Raw genomic sequence first — 8,233 nt, 5'->3', positions numbered from 1 at the left:
CAGGAGCCAGCGAAGTCGCCGCTGTCCCCTGTAGTCCGCCGCATCCATGTTGCTTGTGGCGTCTCGCAGCTCCGACCAATCACAGCGGCGCAACCGCGATGACATCACTCCCGCGCATGCGCACGGGAGTCGCGCCTCGCAGCTCCGCCGCTGTCATACGGCGAAGCCGCGATGACGTCACTCCCGCGCATGCGCACGGGAGTCGACAAATTTGGCAAATCCATTCTTGGATTTGCCGCATTTAGTGCGCATGCGCGCCGCTGTCTACGGCGCATGCGCCGTAGACAGCGGTGCCCATTTTCGGGCAAATATCTACTAAACCATATAGGTTTAGGAGATATTGCTTGGACCTACAGGTAAGCCTTAATCTAGGCTTACCTATAGGTCCAAGTTGTTTGGAAGGGTTTACTTCCTCTTTAATGTCCCCCTACAGTCACACACTAATATAATTACACCTTTATATAGCTCTGACATATACCGCAGTGCTGTACAGGGTGTGAGTGACATCACATATGAGCCTCATTCATGATTTCTAATATCTCCTGGACAGGCGTGTATGAAGGGAGCAGATATGACTTCCCTGGGGGGGGGGGGGTGACTCAGCCCTCAATCTAGAGGAAGAGATCACTATTGTTCTGCTCTGCACTTTAAATAAATTTCTATTTCGGCGTCCAAATGTCATCCCTAAATATAGATCTCCTAGTATACAGTATATGGAGATTCCTTTTGGGAACTGCCCCCCCCCCCGGTCAGCACAGCTTTATATATAGGAGACGTCTTATTCATTAGTGAGCAAAATAAAAATAGATTGAGGCTCCGTTCACACCATGCGGGGGGGGGGGGGGGGGGCGGCGACGAAGCAAGAACGCATTCCTTCGCATCACGTGCGGGGCCGCCCATTCATTTCGATTGGCTGCCCAATGCATGAGAAACAAGCAAAAATAAGCCCTTGACCCCCTTTTTGCAAAAATCACAGCACTCGAAACCGCATGATGTGCAAAAACCCGCAAAAAAAAATTATATATATATATATATATATATATATTTCCGAAATAACGAATTAACAAAAACCCGATTAACAAATTTTTCCAAAATTCGTAAATTCATAAAATTCGGTAATTCAAAAATCTGAAATAATAACTTAACTATTACTAACGATTAAATGATAGGTATTGGAATTTCCTTTCAAATTTGGCTGTTAGAGAATGAATACGAATAAGTTACAAATTATCCGAAATAACGAATGCCGTATCTAAACGAATGAAACGTAACAATTTTTTATTATTTAGTATTAATTTGTTAGGTTTCATTCATTTAGATATGGCATTCGTTATTTCGGATAATTTGTAACTTCGGATAAATTCGTATATTTGTTCACTAGCAACCACATTTTAAAAGGAAATTCCAATACCTATAATTTATTAGTTAGTTATTATTGATTAGTAATTATTTCGAATTTTCAAATTTAGTTTTTTCAAATTTTCAGATTTATGTTTAGGTAATGCACTCCTGATCCCTGCATTCTGAGCGTAGCGCACTCCTGATCCCTACATTTTGAGCATAACGCACTGCTGATCCCTGCATTCTGAGCGTAACATACTCCTGATCCCTGCATTCTGAACGTAACGCACTCCTGATCCCTACATTCTGAGTGTAACGCACTCCTGATCCCTGCATTCTGAGGGTAACGCACTCCTGAACCCTGCATTCTGAGCGTAACGCACTCCTGAACCCTGCATTCTGAGCGTAACGCACTCCTGATCCCTGCATTCTGAGGGTAAAGCACTCCTGATCCCTGCATTTTGAGCGTAACGCACTCCTGATCCCTGCATTCTGAGGGTAACGCACTCCTGAACCCTGCATTCTGAGGGTAACGCACTCCTGATCCCTGCATTCTGAGCATAACACACTCTTGAACCCTGCATTCTGAGCGTAACGCACTCCTGAACCCTGCATTCTGAGGGTAACGCACTCCTGAACCCTGCATTCTGAGCGTAACACACTCCTGAACCCTGCATTCTGAGGGTAACGCACTCCTGATCCCTGCATTCTGAGGGTAAAGCACTCCTGATCCCTGCATTCTGAGCGTAACGCACTCCTGATCCCTGCATTCTGAGCGTAACGCACTCCTGAGCCCTGCATTCTGAGGGTAACGCACACCTGATCCCTGCATTCTGAGCGTAACGCACTCCTGAACCCTGCATTCTGAGGGTAACACACTCCTGAACCCTGCATTCTGAGGGTAACACACTCCTGAACCCTGCATTCTGAGCATAACGCACTCCTGAACCCTGCATTCTGAGGGTAACGCACTCCTGGACCCTGCATTCTGAGGGTAACGCAATCCTGATCTCTGCATTCTGAGGGTAACGCACTCCTGATCCCTGCATTCTGAGGGTAGTGCACTCCTGAACCCTGCATTCTGAGGGTAACGCACTCCTGCACCCTGCATTCTGAGGGTAACGCACTCCTGAACCCTGCATTCTGAGGGTAACGCACTCCTGAACCCTGCATTCTGAGGGTAACGCACTCCTGAACCCTGCATTCTGAGGGTAACGCAATCCTGATCTCTGCATTCTGAGGGTAACGCACTCCTGATCCCTGCATTCTGAGGGTAATGCACTCCTGAACCCTGCATTCTGAGGGTAACGCACTCCTGATCCCTGCATTCTGAGGGTAACGCACTCCTGATCCCTGCATTCTGAGGGTAACGCACTCCTGATCCCTGCATTCTGAGGGTAACGCACTCCTGAACCCTGCATTCTGAGGGTAACGCACTCCTGAACCCTGCATTCTGAGGGTAACGCACTCCTGAACCCTGCATTCTGAGGGTAACGCACTCCTGAACCCTGCATTCTGAGCATAACGCACTCCTGAACCCTGCATTCTGAGGGTAACGCACTCCTGAACCCTGCATTCTGAGGGTAACGCAATCCTGATCCCTGCATTCTGAGGGTAACGCACTCCTGCACCTTGCATTCTGAGGGTAACGCACTCCTGAACCCTGCATTCTGAGGGTAGTGCACTCCTGATCCCTGCATTCTGAGGGTAACGCACTCCTGATCCCTGCATTCTGAGGGTAACGCACTCCTACACACGACCGGACTTTCCGGCAGACTAGGTCCGATGGAATCAGTCCGTCGGACAATCCAATTGTGTGTGGGCTAGTCCGACCATTTTTTATAAAAAAAAAATCCAACGGACCTAGAAATAGAACATTTGTATCAACAAGGGAATTAAAAGGAAAAGGAGGAGGGGAGGGGGAAGGGAGAGGGGGAGGATGGGGAAATGTAGCAACAGGTAAAACAAGTATTAATAGGACTATAAATGAGACGATGACTAATATTAAGTAACACCGTCTCAATCCCTTAGCCCTTGTACACACGGTCGGATATTACGGCAACCAAATACGTCAGATAAATTCCGACGGATTTAGTCCGGAAGAGGTCCGGAAGTGATGTTGCATACACACGGTCGGACTAAGTTGTCGGAAGTTCCAGTTGCCAAGAACGCGGTGACGTAAGCCGCGTGCGACGGCACTAGAAAAGGGAAGTTCGGTACCACGTCTGGCACCCTTTGGGCTCCTTCTGCTGATCTCGTGTTTATCGTGTGTTAGTAGAAGTTTGGTGAGAGACGATTCGAGCTTTTCAGATTTGTGCTTGAGTTCGGTACTGCTCTTCAGTTTGTGCTTGTCTTTGCGTATCTGATAATCAGTGCGTGTAGTCAGTAAGCATTTGTTGTTCATTGTGGACTATATCTTGGTATAGTACACTTTGATTTGCATTGCTTATTGTCTGCTTGTTTCTGCTTTTCAGGTGGTTCTTTCAGGCCTTGCTGTTTATCGGTGCTTTCTGTTGTCCGTTCTGACCAGCCGACCGTTTTAAGCCATGTTTGGTGTACGTACTCGTCGTAGAGTTTGTACTGTGTAGGGGCTTGGTGCTGGGCTTTTAGCTTTCACACAAGCCCGGTCCATGAACAGGGCGAGGAGGAGTTTGTGGACCAAGAATTGGTTGCGCCAGCGTGACCAGTTCTCACACATGCCTTTGCTCCGTGAGATCCGGGAGAATAATCCTGATGATTTCAGGAATTATCTCCGGATGAAGGACCCCGTTTTTCACCGTCTGCTGGCTTTGCTGTCCCCTTATATCACCAGGCAGGATACCTGCATGCGACAAGCCATCACTCCGGAGCAGAGGCTCATCGCCACGTTGCGCTACTTGGTGACAGGGAGAAGCCTTCAGGACCTCAAGTTCTCCACAGGCATCTCCCCCAGGCTCTGGGGATCATTATTCCAGAGACCTGTTCTGCCATCATTCAGGTCCTGCAGAAGGACTATATGAAGGGATGGGGGGGTGATGACTCTGATAAGGGGACCTTATACTTTAGGCTTTAAATACTCATTTCCTAAAATGTTATACTGATCTTGGGCCAAAATGTTAGTGTCTAATCTGCTTCCAATGTTGATGTGCCAAATTGCTAATTTATTTTCTTGTTTCACTCCACAGTTTCCTTCAACGCCACAGGAATGGCAGACTGTGGCCTCCCACTTTGCCAGTCGTTGGGACTTTCCCAATTGTGGAGGTACAATTGATGGGAAACACGTCCGCATCGTCCCACCACCCAACTCAGGGTCATACTATTATAATTACAAGGGGTTTAATAGTATCGTGATGTTGGCAGTGTTGGCGGTGGTGTCAGCGACCTATGACTTCTTGTATGTGGACGTGGGGCAAAATGGCCGGATGTCGGATGGTGGAGTGTTCTCACAGACGGAATTCTACTGGCGTCTCCAGAGTGGCAGTCTGGGCTTGCCACCCCCAGAGGAGAATGTAGGACTCCCATTTGTATTTGTCGCAGATGAGGCGTTTGCCCTGGCAAACCATCTGATGCGGCCTTTCCCGATGAGGACCCTCAACCTGGATCAGAGGATCTTTAATTTCCGGCTGGCCAGAGCCAGAAGAGTCGTGGAGAACACTTTTGGAATACTGGCTAGCCAGTTCTGCCTATTTTTGACGCCAATCCACATGGCGGAATATAAACTCAATCACATCGTGCTTGCCTGCTGTGTTCTGCACAATTTCTTAAAAAGACATTCAGCTAACTATGTGGTCTCAGTTTGCTCCGATGCAGACTTGCCTGAAAATGAGAACCTCACGGCTCTTGAAGCTGCTCGTCCTGGCTTGCCCCCACAAAGCGCCCGCGAGGTCCGAACCCAATACATGGAGTACTTTGTGGGTAGGGGGGCCATTGATATGACAGACAATGTCTGAGAGGCATTTTTTTAATAAAATTTTCTTTGAAACTCCAATAATTTTTGTTTTCATTTACTGCTTGGCTTGGTTTTAGCTGTCTCCTAGGTATTTTTATTTTTTTTTGGGCCTTTTTCTACAACAGTGCAAACCCAAGTTCTGAGCGAGATGAGGGGACAGTCTCCTCCTCAGATAATCTTATTATGTTGTGGGTCTGCTACACACACACACCTTGTTATTGTTAACTAATGTATGTAGTGCATTACTGACAAAAATATTGCTCATTTTCAGCACCATGGCAGAAATATGTGGGGTCAGGAAAATGGCGTGATTGGGGAAATTTAAACATCACTGTGGGTGTTATTTACTAAAGGCACATCCACTATGCACTACAAGTGCACTGCAAAAGTGCACCTGAAACTGCACTTGGAGTGCAAAGTGGATTTGCCTTTAGTAAATAAAACCCATTGCTACAGAAAACAACAATTTTACTCCAAATAATGCTTTTGCACATTGCAAAAGGAAGCCGCACATTGTTGATAATTTAACTTTTTAATCAATGCACATTCACATGTGCGTTTAGAAAAGGGTTTTACAACAAACCAACATATTGGGTGTATTAAAAACATTATTTTCGGTAACTTTTTTGTAACTTGGCTTTTTTGTGTAAACAGGCATGTATCAAAGCGTAACATACAGAACACAGGAACTTACAAAGTTCAACTTTGAAAAGTGAAGACAATATCAGACATGAGTATGTACAAACTGGGCTGATATTGCCTTCATCACATGGGGTGTCACCCCTGGAAAAGCCAAATTTGGAAGATGCACACAGTATGTCAACATGTGCTATCTCCCATCATGGGGGATCAATGTACATGTTTTGGGGGTGCAGCCCCTTCATCTGAGCCACTTTCCACAAAACACATACATTGATCCCCCATGATGACACACTGTGTGCATCTTCCAAATTTGGCTTTTAGTAAAGTACAAAAGTTGTTTGTTTTTAAAAAATAAAACCCTAGCTAGTTTGGGGTGTTTCAGACTCTCCCCAAAACACCAATGATGTTCTTCATTTTATGTTGAACATCATTGATGTTTTTCTGTATAATTTCTAAATCACGATTGCACCCCATTATCTCCCCAATCAGGATCTGGGCACTTTCACTGGTAAAATGTGATTCTTCTTCCACATCGCCTAAAAAAACAAAAATAAACACACCATGTATTATAAATATGACGACATACATTGATTAGTTTACCGTAAGCTGTGGTCTCCGACACTCACCTGTTGTGGTGACAATTTGTCCAACTTCAACAATCTCTCCTTTCTCCTCCTCCTCCTCCTCTGCTTCTGATGTTGCAATTAGGGATGAGCTTCGTGTCGAGTCGAACGTACGTTTGACTCGAACATTGGCTGTTCGTCCGTTCGGCGAAGTCCGAACATTTTGGTCCGTTCGCGTCAAATTCGTGTGGCGCTCACGGCCCACAATGCACTGCAATGGCGCAGTGCATTGCTGGCTCATGATTGGCCAAGCATGCACTGTGACCCCGCATGCTTGGCCAATCGCAGCGCCAGCAGCGAGGAGAGCCATGATTGGCCACAGGCAGGATGCCTGTGGCCAATCATAGCTCAGGCTGTGTAGTGCACGCCCCACACTATATAAGGCCGCCATCGCGGCGGCCTCGTGTAGTGTGTTGGCGTCTGAAGCAGTGGGTGTGCTGTGTACCTTCAACACAGTACACACCGATCGTTTTCGGCTGATTTTCTATCTTGCTGTTGTGTAGTGGTTATTATCTGCGTGCCCTGACCACAGTATACACCGCTATATTCACCTCACCTATATAGCTAGTGATCTATCTTTTATAATAGAGCTTGCAGTCAGTAGTGTTAGGAGATAGTGCGTGCTGTCTGCGTGCTCTGTACCCAGTACACACCGCTATATCCACCTACATAGCTGTTCTCTATTTGAGCCCACTTGCCATCTGCAGGAGTTATTGGAAGTTGTGTGTGCCTCCAGCACAGCACAGTATACATCTGTATATACCCCTTTATCTCTGGTGTTCTATCATACAGGCATCTGCAGGAGTTAGTGGGTGTTGTGTGCCTCCAGCACAATATACACTACCCAACTGCTGTTTTACTCAACTCCCTTCAGGCCATTACCATGTCTGGAAGGCCAGCAAGGAGAGGCAGACAGGCGTGAGCCGATAAAAGAGGGCAAGCAGGCTCTGTGTCTAGAGACAACAATGCTGGTCATGGACGCGGTGCATTGTCATCAGCACGTGGCCATGGGACATGCTTGTCCTTCTTTTCGGCAGCTGGACATGTTGAACCGCAACATGCCAACGACTTGGTAGAGTGGATGACCAAGCCCTCTTCATCCTCCTCATCCTCTCTCACCCAGTCTCAGGGTAGTAGCAAAGCAGCTGCCAACGCATCGTCTTCCCTCCTCTCAATGTCATCATCAGTGACTCCTTCCCTAGACCCACCTAGAACTCTTTGAGCACAGTGTTGGGTACATGCTCCAGGAGGATGCCCAGTGTTTTGTGGGCTCTGATGATGACACTCAGCTAGAGGAAGGCAGTAGCGTGAGCGCAGAGAGAGGGGATGCTCAAGAAGGACAGCAATCTGGCAGTCATGTTCCACAAGCTGCAGCATACTGCCAGGTTTGCTACAGCGATGAAGAGGGAGGGGATGATGAGGGCACTGACTCCACGTGGGTGCCTGGAAGGAGGGAGGAGGAGGAGGAGGAGGCACATGTCCAACGAGGCAGGATGCCCTCCGGGGGCCAGCTTAGGGGCAGCACACCGACTGAATCACACCGCAGAGCTCCGCCTGTGCAGAGCGCTGCCTCTGCGCGTTATTCTAAAAGTTCTTTGGTGTGGGCCTTTTTTGAGACGAGTGCATCAGATCGCACCGCTGCTATTTGCAACATATGTCTCAAGCGTATCTCACGTGGCCAAAACATCAGCCGCTTGGG

At 47.4% G+C, this 8,233-nt stretch overlaps 1 long non-coding RNA gene across 1 annotated transcript in view; it reads left to right on the top strand.

Annotated features, from left to right (window-relative positions):
* Positions 1-5,311, top strand: part of LOC143934517 (uncharacterized) — an 8,031-nt gene extending 2,720 nt beyond the window's left edge. Inside the window, exon 2 of the long non-coding RNA XR_013263281.1 lies at positions 4,506-5,311. This is a non-coding gene — a long non-coding RNA (uncharacterized LOC143934517). The remainder of the gene's footprint in view (positions 1-4,505) is intronic.
* The last annotated feature ends 2,922 nt before the right edge of the window (positions 5,312-8,233 follow it).

This window comes from Lithobates pipiens, unplaced genomic scaffold, assembly GCF_037356315.1.
Source record: "Lithobates pipiens isolate NorthernLeopardFrog02 unplaced genomic scaffold, aLitPip1_a1.2 Scaffold_27, whole genome shotgun sequence".
Classification (NCBI taxonomy): domain Eukaryota; kingdom Metazoa; phylum Chordata; class Amphibia; order Anura; family Ranidae; genus Lithobates; species Lithobates pipiens.
Note: the sequence above shows the minus strand (reverse complement) of the source record. Positions and strands in the feature narration are given on the sequence as shown.